This window comes from Panthera pardus, unplaced genomic scaffold, assembly GCF_024362965.1.
Source record: "Panthera pardus isolate Hobbes unplaced genomic scaffold, ASM2436296v1 HiC_scaffold_15, whole genome shotgun sequence".
Lineage (NCBI taxonomy): Eukaryota > Metazoa > Chordata > Mammalia > Carnivora > Felidae > Panthera > Panthera pardus.
Genome location: NW_026526710.1, coordinates 11,336,864 through 11,341,042, shown reverse-complemented (window position 1 = coordinate 11,341,042; position 4,179 = coordinate 11,336,864).

Genomic DNA, 4,179 nt, shown 5'->3' with positions numbered 1-4,179 from the left:
TAGCATCGCTGTGAGGGCTTTGTGAGCACATATGAAGAATGCAGGGTTGGGGCGGGGCAGTGGCTCAGTCGGTTAAGCATCTGACTCTTGGTTTCAGCTCAGGTCATGATCTCATGGTTGGTGGGTTCGAGCCCCACATCGGGCTCTGAACTGATAGGGTGGAGCCTGCTCGGGGTTCTCTCTTTCTCTCCCTCTCTTTATCTGCCCCTCCCTCGCTCACATGCTCTCTCTCTCAAAATAAATAAATAAGCTTAAAAAAAAAAAAAGAATGTAGGGTCTGGCACCTGGTTACCTCTCAGTTAATAATCACAGTGATTACTATTGACTATATCAAGGAGCCAGATCCTGACAGACCTGATTCTCTTCTGCTAGCTAAAGAGTTCAAGGCAGGAGCCTCTGACAGGAGGAAGTGAAGGAAGACACAGAAGAGGGAAGCAGGGATAATGACTTGGCCCTGCTCTCTGGGAGGCAGTGTTGCCTGGTGGGTGAGTCATACCTGGAAAGAAGATGCCTGGGTTGAAGCCCTGTTCTTCCTCTTACCAGTCATGTGACCTTGGCCAAGGTGGTGACCTTTCTCTGAACCTCAGTGTCCTCATCTGTAAAAATAGAGGTGATAATAATTATACATCCATCATAGAGTTATCTGAGTATATGAAATAGCATGTGAGGTGGCTCAGTCAGTTAAGTGTCTAACTCTGGCTCTAGTGATGATCTCGAGATTTGTGAGTTCGAGCCCTGCATCAGGCTCCACCCTGATGGTGCAGAGCCTTCCTGGGATTCTCTCTCTCTACCTCTCTCTCTGCCCCTCCCCTGCTTGTGCTCTCTGTCTCTCAAAATAAATAAATAAACTTAAAAAAAAATAGCATGTGAAAGTGCTTGTTCTGCAGTAAGTGTTCGATAAACAACAGTAGTTATTATTACAGTAGTCTCCCCCACCATTATCCCCAGGGGATGTGTTCCAAGAACCCCAGTGGATGCTGGAAACTGCTGATAGTATCAAACCCTAAACATACTGTGTTTTTCCTATATGTACATACCTGTGACAAAGTTTAATTTATAAATTAGGCACAGTGAGAGATTAACAACAATAACTAATAATAAAATGGAACAATTATAACAATACACTGAAATAAAAGTTATGTGAACATGGTCTCTCTGTCTCTCAAAATGTTGTACTGTATTTTTTTTTTTTGAAGTTTATTTATTTTGAGAGAGAGGGGGAGAGAGAGAATACCAAGCAGGCTCCACATTGTCAGCACAGAGCCCAGTGCAGGGCTTGAACCCACAAACTGTGAGATCATAACATAAAAAAAAAAGTACCTAACTCAGTTTGGTGTGTGTGTTGGGGGGGACTAAATGAGTCAATTAGGGGCGCCTGGGTGGCTCAGTCGGTTAAGCGGCCGACTTCGGCTCAGGTCATGATCTCACGGTCCGTGGGTTCGAGCCCCGCGTCAGGCTCTGTGCTGACAGCTCAGAGCCTGGAGCCTGTTTCAGATTCTGTGTCTCCCTCTCTCTGACCCTCCCCCATTCATGCTCTGTCTCTCTCTGTCTCAAAAATAAATAAACGTTAAAAAAAATTTAAAAAAAAAAAAATAAATGAGTCAATTAATGTAAATTGTTCAGCAAAATACATGGCACACCATAAGCATGTGATAAATGGTAATTATCGCTCCTACTCTTACTGTAATTGTTGTTGTTCTATTATGTCAGATAGAGAGATGTGGACCTGCGGACGGTATATTAGACTCAAGTCCCAGGTAAAGCACTTAGCTATATGCATTGAACATAACAGTCATTTAGTAAATATTGAATGAATGAATGAATGAATGTACCTTTCTCTTTCATCCTTCCTTCTTTCCTTTCTCTCTCTTCTTTCTTTCTTTCTTTCTTTCTTTCTTTCTTTCTTTCTTTCTTTTTCTTTCTTTCTTTCAAGTATGCTTCACGCCCAGTGAAAACCCAGTGCAAAACCCAGTGTGGGGTTTGAACGCATGACCCCCAGATCAAGACCTGAGCTGAGATCAAGAGTCGGCTGCTAAACCAACTCAGCTACCCAGGCGCCCCTCTGTTTCCATTTCTTTTTTTTTTTTTTTTTAATTTTTTTTTTTCAACATTTTTTATTTATTTTTGGGACAGAGAGAGACAGAGCATGAACGGGGGAGGGGCAGAGAGAGGGAGACACAGAATCGGAAACAGGCTCCAGGCTCCAAGCCATCAGCCCAGAGCCTGACGCGGGGCTCGAACTCACGGACCGCGAGATCGTGACCTGGCTGAAGTCGGACGCTTAACCGACTGCGCCACCCAGGCGCCCCTCTGTTTCCATTTCTGATGAAAGAATTCCACCCTTCCTCAGTCAACCAGCACTGACTGAGCCTTAATGTAGACCCAGCACCATGCTGGACAGTAGAGTAAGGGCAATAGTTGGGCAGATGGGAAATACACAATTCACCCACCACAGGTGCCCACTGGCTCTCTTTTGGGGAGTACCAACTCCTCTATTTCTGCCTTCCTGATCCAGCTCACATGCCAGGCTTCCCATTCCTCTCCACCCTGCTGTACACCCTCCCTCCCTTGTGCCTCCAAAGCTCTCTTAAGTTCCTCGTATTTTGCTTGATATAATTTGTCCCTTTAGACTGGCAGCAAGTCTCATTCAGGAATGTTTGTTTTTATCTATCTATCTATCTATCTATCTATCTAAACTCTACACCCAACATGGGGCCCACACTCATGACCCAGAGATCAAGTCTCATGTCCAACCAACTGAGCCAGCCAGGTGCCCCAGGGATGTTTAGATACCTCTAAAATAATGGGGCATGTGGCTAGCTCAGTTGGAGGAGCATGTGAATCTTGATCTTGGGATCATGAGATCGAGCCCCATGTGGGGTATAGAGATTACGTAAATAAATAAAACTTTAAAAAATACCTCTAAAGTAAATGACATGGTAGAAAAGGCATATATATATATATATATATATATATATATATATATAATGATATATTATACATATATAATATGATATATTATATATATAATATGATATATTATATTACAAATATAAATATTATATATATATATTTAAGAGAGAGAGCACACAAATAGGGGATGGGAGCAAAAGGAGAGAGAGAGAGAATTCCAAGCAGGCTCCATGCTCAGTGCAGTTCCCGACTTGGGACTCGATCTCACAGTCGTGAGATCATGACCTGAGCTGAAGTCGGATGCTTAACTGACTGAACCACCCAGGCACCCTGGACAAGGCATATTTAATTCATTTAGTGGAAGTGAAGATGCAAAGATGGACCAAGTACTAGCGGTGTGACCTTGGGCAAGATACCTCTATCTGATCTCTATCTGTAGAGTAAGAAAGGGACATCAGAGGCTCTCCATAGCAGCTGTTCTCAACCTTTTGAAAATGGGACACTCCTGATGAATGGCATTCTCATGTGACGCACGCTTCCATGGGCATTCAGATAAGAATGCCTGAAGCTCCATGTAACCCACCTCTTCCTCTCTCCCTCAAGAGAACATGTCCGAAGGCCAGGGAGCAAGGGTGACATTATTTATACACATAATCTTGAGTCCACTCTTCTTCATCTGTTTATTTCTTTTCCTTCTTCATTTACTTATTTATCTGTCATAAAGCAAGTAAAACATTTTCAGCCTTCAGTAGAGGAAGTGGTTAAAAATACCAGACCAGGGGCGCCTGGGTGGCTCAGTCGGTTAAGCGGCCGACTTCGGCTCAGGTCATGATCTCACCGTCCGTGAGTTTGAGCCCCGAGTCGGGCTCTGTGCTGACAGCTCAGAGCCTGGAGCCTGTTTCAGATTCTGTGTCTCCCTCTCTCTGACCCTCCCCCGTTCATGCTTTGTCTCTCTCTGTCTCAAAAATAAACGTTAAAAAAAAAAAATTAATTAAAAAAAATAAAAATAAAAAAAAAATACCAGACCAGAAGCCAGGGAGACCTATGTTGAAATCCCCTCTTTGCCACTTCTTTTTTTTTTTTTTTTTTAAATTTTTTTTAATGTTTATTTATTTTTGAGACAGAGAGAGACACAGCATGAGCAGGGAAGGGGCAGAGAGAGAGGGAGACACAGAATGTGAAGCAGGCTCCAGGCTCTGAGCTGTCAGCACAGAGCCCGACGCGGGGCTCGAACCCACGGACTGTGAGATCATGACCTGAGCTGAA